An 8,052-nucleotide genomic window follows, 5' to 3' on the forward strand; every position below is an offset into this window, starting at 1 on the left:
AAAGCAAAATATGGAAATTAATAACACATCTTCTAACTCTAATAAGAGAAAAGAACCTTCGGAAATGAACCAAATGTATCTTTGGCATCTAAGGCTTGGTCATATTAACTTAAGTAGGATTCAAAGGCTTATAGCCGACGGACTCTTAGGCCCATTAGAGTTGGAAAACTTTCCAACATGTGAATCCTGCTTGGAGGGTAAAATGACCAAGAGACCTTTTAAGGCCAAGGGGTATAGAGCCAAAGAAGCGTTAGAACTGGTTCATTTTGATTTGTGTGGTCCTATGTCTATCTAGGCTAGAGGTGGTTTTGAATATTATGTCTCTTTTATAGATGATTATTCAAGATATAGATACATTTACCTGATGCGCTGCAAGTCTGAGTGCTTTCATAAGTTCAAAGAGTACAAGGCTGATGTGGAGAAACGTCTAGGTAAAAGTATCAAGACACTACGGTCTGATCGTGGTGGCGAATACCTCTTAGGAGAGTTTAGGAACTACTTATCAGAGGCCGGGATTCAATCCCAATTGTCCGCACCTGGTACACCCCAACAGAATGGTGTGGCAGAACGAAGGAATAGGACTCTTATGGAGATGGTTAGATCAATGATGAGTTATTCAAAATTGCCAAATTTGTTTTGGGGATACGCTCTCGAAATAGCAGCACACATTCTGAACTTAGTACCTTCTAAATCAGTATCTTCTACTCTCACAGAATTGTGGAATGAGCGGAAACCCAGTCTAAGACATATTCGAATTTAGGGTAGTCCAAGACATGTGCTGAAACCAGATGCTGATAAGTTAGAATCTCGTACAGAAGTTCGTGTGTTTGTGGGTTATCCCAAAGGAACGAAAGGTGGTTTATTTTATAGTCCTAAAGATCATAAGGTCATTGTTAGCACCAATGCCCAGTTTTTAGAAGAAGACTATATAATGGATCACAAGCCCAGTAGCAAAATTGTTCTAGAAGAACTTAGAGAGGACACGTCTACTTCAGTACCAACAGTACAAGATGAAGTACCACAAGAGACTGCAACACGTGTCACACATGATACACAACCACAGATGGTGCCTCGTCGTAGTGGGAGGGTTGTAAGGCAGCCTGAGAGATTCATGTTTTTGGGAGAATCTTCGGACTTGATCCCGGGTAAACATGAACCTGATCCCCGGACATATGATGAAGCACTCCAAGATATAGATATAGTATCTTGGCAAAAGGCAATGAATTCTGAAATAGAGTCTATGTACTTTAATAAGGTTTGGGAGCTAGTTGAACCACCTGATGGTGTAAAAGCCATTGGATGCAAGTAGATCTACAAAAGGAAAAGAGGGATAGATATGAAGGTAGAAACCTTCAAAGCAAGGCTTATTGCGAAAGGGTATACTCAGAAAGAGGGAATCGACTATGAGGAGACTTTTTCACCAGTAGCCATGCTTAAGTCTATTCGGATACTCTTATCCATTGCCGCTCATATGAATTATGAGATTTGGCAAATGGATGTCAAGACAGCTTTCCTTAATGGAAGTCTTGAAGAAAACATCCATATGAAGCAACCAGAAGGGTTCATTGAAAAGGGTAAAGAGCATCTAGTGTGTAAGCTCAATCGGTCCATTTATGGACTGAAGCAAGCTTCAAGATCTTGGAACATCCGGTTTAATGAAGTAATCCAGTCATATGGATTTATTCAGTGTCCTGATGAGTCTTGTGTATACAAGAAGTGTAACGGAAACGTGGTGGTATTTCTTGTACTATACGTAGATGATATTTTGTTAATTACAATGTCAAGGTATTATCGGATATAAGGGTATGGTTGTCCAAACAATTTGATATGAAGGACTAAGGAGAGTGTGCACACATTCTTGGGATCAAAGTTATAAGGGATCGCAAGAAAAGAATGTTATGCTTATCCCAAGCTTTATATATAGATACAATCCTTGCTCATTTTAGCATGCAAAACTCCAAGAAAGGTTTCTTACCTTTTAGGCATGGAGTAGCCTTATCTAAAGAGATGCCCCAGAAGACATCAAAGGAGATTGAGTACATGAAGGCAGTTCCTTATGCTTCAGCTGTAGGAAGCCTTATGTATGCAATGCTGTGTACGAGACCTGATATCTGTTTTGTCATGGGCATGGTTAGCAGATATCAGAGTAACCCTGGATAAGGGCATTGGACTGCGGTAAAGCATATATTAAAGTACCTGAGAAGGACTAGAGATTATATGATAGTTTACCAAGCAGACGATTTGCTCCCTGTGGGTTACACAGGTTCGGACTTCCAATCAGATAGGGGCAATAGTAAGTCAACATCAGGCTATGTGTTTACTCTAGGAGGTGGAGCTATTACATGGAGGAGTGTTAAGCTGGAAGCTGAGTATGTGGCAGCCTCTAAGGCAGCCAAAGAAGCTATGTGGCTCAGAAACTTTCTAATGGACTTAGATGTGATTCCTGGTTTGCCCAAGATCATCACAATTTATTGTGATAATAGCGGTGCAGTTGCAAACTCAAAGGAACCACGAGCTCATAAGGCAAGTAAACATATAGAGCACAAGTACCACCTGATACGAGACATTGTCAAGCAAGGAGAAGTTATCGTCGCCAAGATTGCATCAGAAGATAACCTAGCAGATCCTTTCACAAAGGCCCTTCCGGCGAAAGCTTTTGATCGACATGTGGAGGGGATGAGAATCAGATGTAAGGCAACAAATATGGCAGCTTAGTCTTTTAGTATAAGTGGGAGATTGTTAGAGTGTATACTAAAAGCCTAGCTTTTGTAAACATTTATTTATTGAAATAAAAGAATCACATTGGTCAATATCTGCATTTATTTATTAAATGTAATTGTTTAATTAATTTATATAGTAGACAACATGGAGTGTGGTGTCACACTTAGAAGATCATGTTGTCGGTTCTCTATAAATTATAAACAGTTGCTCACGACTAAGATGAAAAGGAACAAACCATCAAAATAGTCGTAGAGTAATTAAGTATTAGTTTATCTTGACTAATAAATTATACTAATACACTTTAAGTGTATTGAGTAGGATCATTTAGGTAAGTTTTTTTTGTACTGACTTAGTAAAAAAACTAAACATTAGTTATTATGGAAGTGTGTGCTCTTAATCCTAATATAATAACAAGCACATATATTTAATATTTATTTCTTTGACTTATCAAAGGGTGAGGTTTAGCTCGATAAATCAATATGCCCGATAAGTTGGGAAATGATATTACTTATAGTGTGTGTTGTTGATTATAGAAGGAATCTGTGTCCTAGTTATCTAGGTTGAGAATGTCCCCAAGAGGAGCTCATAAGGATTGTCATGTTAAACCCTACAGGTGGACCTAATCCGACATGACAATAAAGTTGAGTGATACTACTCTTGGAGCTAGATATTAATTAAGTGAGTTGTTAGTAACTTACTTAATTAGTGGACATTCGTAATCTTAAACACAGGGAGACTAACACACTCATGATAAGAAGGAGCCCATAATGTAATTTGGGATTGGTGCGGTAGTGCGGTAATAACTCTTTAGTGGAATGAGTTGTTATTGATGAACTTGAGTTGTGTGTTCGGTGCGAGCACGGGATACTCAAACTCATCGGAAGGCCAAAACCAATTTCTCCTTTAGGTCCCTGTCGTAGCCTCATTATAGCCTCAAGTCCATTCAAATGTAAGGCTCTTCTTGGTGTCCAAGAAGGGGGTCGGACCATTGCTTGGTGACCAAACAATGGCCGGCCACATCCTCTTATAGGGGTCGGCCCCATTGCAAGGTGACCAAGCTTGTAGGGGCCGGCCAAGATTAATTCAAATAGGAGGAGTGTTTTGAATTTTTAAAATCTTCTCTTTGTAGAAAACTATAAGTTTTAATAGAGAGATTTTAATTTTTAAAACTTTCCTTATTTGAATTAGGCCACATGTTTTAATAGAGTTTTAAAAGTTTTAAAACTTTTCTTTTTTAACCATCCTCATGGTTTAAGAAAAAAAAGGGAGATAAGTTTTAAAATTAAAATTTTCTATCATCATGTTAAAAAAGAAAATTTTACAAGAGAGTTTTTAAATTTAAAACATGATTTTAATTTTTAGAAACTTTCTTTTTTTAACTCCTACTTTAGGAAAGAGAGCTTGTAAAATTTTATAAGAGTTTTTTCTCTTGTAAAATTTTATAAAAAATTATTATTCCTTGCCTAAATATGGTGGTCGGCCACCTTGCTTGGTGTCCAAGCAAGGGGCCGCCTAAACTTAATCCTAAACCATATAGGATTGATCACAACTGATTGGTGATTGATTCAATCAAGAGGAAAGAAAAGGAAAAATAAAAATGGAAAAGGAAAAACTCTTGGATGATTTTTTTTTTTTGTAAAAGTTTTTTCCTTATTTGCCTTGGGCAAGTAATATAAAAGAAGGGGTGAGGGGGCTTCATGAGACGCAACTCTTATTCTCTTGCTTGGAGTTCCCTTGGTGGTCGGCCCTCTCCCTTCTCCCTTTCCCTTTGCTCTCTTCTCCTTGGTGGTGGTGGTGGCCAAATTCTAGAGGAAGAGGAAGGACTCTTTTGGGTGGTGTTCATCTTGGAGGATCGTCGCCCACACAACGTCCAAGGCAAGGCGAGGAATACGGCAGAAGATCTCGAGGTCATTAGCTTACAAAGAGAAAGTATAACTAGTATTTTTCTTCTACATCATACTAGTTATTTTTCTTTATATGAATTCTAAATACAAGAGGCAATTAGATCTAGTTTATTGAATTTATTTTTTGATTTTGTGTTTTCTTTTTTTTCGAATTTCTGATTCGATTATTCTTTTTGGTTAACCTAGAGTTATTTAAGGAAATAAATATTAGCTTTCCTTAAAAGGCTTTGCCTAGGCGGTGGTGGTTGCTCTCATATCCAAGAAGGTCATGTGCCTCGCCATGCAGTCCTGGAAGCCAATTTTGGAAATTAATATTTATGGAATTAATAACTTAGGTAGATTTGAATCAATAGTGTTAAGTTCCGCTTGCGATTCAAATCTAAACCATTAAGAACAGATAAGTTAAATTTGGAATCAATGATGTTAAGTTCCATCTGCGATTCCTAATTTAACTTCTTAAGAACACAATAGGTTATTTAAGGAAAGGTTCGACACTTGTACAAAAATTTTTGTACAATGGAACCGGTACGTTTTCCTAGGATTAACCAACAATACGTCAGTACCTGCTTGACCTGCCAGAGAGTTAAAGCAGAACACCAGAGACCTGGAGGAGTACTGCAGCCAATTCAGATTCTAGAATGGAAATGGGAGGACATTTCTATGGATTTCATCTCGGGACTACCCAAAACGACGAACGGTTACGATGCTATATGGGTAATCATGGACAGATTGACAAAATCCGCCCACTTCCTAGCAATCAAGATGACCTACTCAATCGAGCAACTGGCTTAATTATATGTCAGGGAAATTGTTAGATTACATGGGATTCCTAAGACCATCATTTCTGATAGAGATGGTCGCTTTGTTTCACATTTCTGGGAATGTGTTCAAAAGGCTCTTGGTACGAAGGTGGTGAAAAGAAGGAGATGGGATTCCAAACATATTTTATTGACAACACCACCCGTGCTATACAGAACATCCGCCAAAGAATATAAACTGCTCAGAGTCGGCAGAAGAATTATACAGATAAGCGACGTAGGCCGTTGGAATTTAGTGTCGAGGATTCGATATTTCTCAAGGTAGCTCCTATGAAAGGAGTGATGAGGTTCGGAAAGAAGGGACAGCTGAGTTTGCGCTACGTGGGACCATATCAGATTCAGAAAAGAGTCGGCAAGGTAGCTTACGAGATAGAGATGCCTCAAGAGATGTCAGCTATCCACAACGTGTTCCATGTTTTGATGCTAAAGAAATGTATTCCGAGCACAAACCAAGTGATCGAGCCACAGACAGTGCAAGTTCAAGAGGACCTAAGTTATAAGAGCCGACCGGTTCAGATATTAGACCGAGATGTCAAAAGACAAAGGAACAAAGAGGTGCCCTTAGTAAAGGTCCTATGGCAAAATCAACGGTTCGAAGAAGCCACTTGGGAACGCGAAGACGATATGAAACAAAAGTACCCAGAGTTATTTTAAGTTAGAGGATGAACTTTTTAGAGGTATGGGGGGCTGTAACACCCATAGGATCCCTAATGATTTCATATAAATTGTTGCATGAATCAGAATAGGCCTTATGTGGATTTTTCCAAAATAAAAGAAAGTTAGAACCAAAAAGAGGCATGACCAAGGTTTGAACCTTGGACCTCTTGTTAAATGCATGTATGTGTTAACCAGTAGCGCCAGTAGGGGTGTACTGTTAGGAAGAGAAGGAACATTGTAGTTAAAGGTAAGGAAAGGCTCCCTTCACTTAGAAGGAAAAGTTTGAGTTGCCTTCTTCCTCCCTAATGAAAAGATGAATTTGCCTTCTTCCTTCATTTAGCATAAATAAGAGAAAGGGAAAGAGAACTCCATTTTTTCTTCCCTCTTCTTCCTCCCTCCTTCTCTCCACCGAAAACCAAGTGCTCTCCCTCCTCATTGTCGAAGTCAAGCTAAGGCCTCCTCCCTAGGCAAACTTCACAAAAGCAAGGGCAATTTTCCTTAGGACTAAGCGAGAGGAAGTAAGTATCTCCCTCACTTGCAGTACAAGTAGTTCCATGTGTTTCATGTGTTCAAAAACCTAGGATTAGGTTATTATATGTTTCGACCAAGAAGGGATAAAAGCTTTAGAGAAGTTTAAGACCTCAATTATGCTTGTTTATTAATCCTCATGATATGTAGACCATTATATGATGTTAGTATAATTTTTTTCATTCTTCATGTTGCTTAGAAATTTCATGCCATTCTCTTAGGATTTCTAAGGCCTCATATGTTATGTTAGTACCATGAGAATTTATGTTAGTGATTTACATGTTTTATGTTGATTAAAAATCCATGATTTCATGCATACATGGTTCGGCCATGACAAGAAAGATTAGGTCAAGAAGCTACCTAGGGTTCCTAAGGTCTCATATGTTATGTAGTTACCATGAGAACTTATGTTAGTGATTTACATGTCTTTATGTTGTTGAAAACCCCATGATTTCATGCCTACATGTTTCGGCCACAATAAGAAAAGTTAGGTCAAGAAGCTACCTAGAGTTTCTAAGGCCTCATATGTTATGTTAGTACCATGAGAACTTATGTTAGAGATTTCCATGTTTTTATGTTGCTTGAAAATCCATGATTTCATGTCTACATGTTTCGGCCAAGATAAGAAAAATGAGGACAATGAGCTACTTAAGGTTTTTATGATAGAATATGAATTTATGTCACCATGTTATATGATATATATACTCATGCCATCATGTTACGATTCCTATGATATGTTATTATGGCATGTGCACTTTATGCCATCATGTATGATTCCTATGATATGCTATATGCACTTTTTGCCATCATGTAATGATTTCTATGATATGCTACATGTTATGTGCACATTATGCCACCATGATATGATTCCTATGATATGCTATATGTTATGGGCACTCATTGCTATCATGTTATGTTTATACAAGGCTTATGTATGAGGAAAAGCTTAAGAGATGCTTCCCTTAAGTTGGGATTAAGAGCACTCTTCATGATAGTCTAAGAGATGCTTCCCTTAAGTTGGGACTAAGAGCACTCTTCATGTTATGACAAGAGATGTGATATGCTATGATATGGCAAGGAACATGATATGCTATGATATGCCAAGAAACATGTATGTTATTTTACTTTTGTATGGCTTGTACCAAGGGTGGGCTCCTAAGCGCCCCTAGGTCGATGGTCTATGAAACGGGCCTAGTAAAAGGGATGGGCTCCTAAGTTGCCCCTAGGTCGATAGTCAATGAAATGGGCCTAGTTCCTAGTAGGTTCAAGATTAGCTACCTTGGATTTACTTAGGATGCGCACATTCATATATGTATGTGGTACAAAGTCGGGCCCTCATGTTGAGATTATGTTTAAGTATTTATGTAATATATGTTTTCAAAAGGACATTTGGCATATACTCATTTCATTATACATGTTTTCAA

The sequence above is a fragment of the Zingiber officinale genome, chromosome 3A, assembly GCF_018446385.1.
Source record: "Zingiber officinale cultivar Zhangliang chromosome 3A, Zo_v1.1, whole genome shotgun sequence".
Lineage (NCBI taxonomy): Eukaryota > Viridiplantae > Streptophyta > Magnoliopsida > Zingiberales > Zingiberaceae > Zingiber > Zingiber officinale.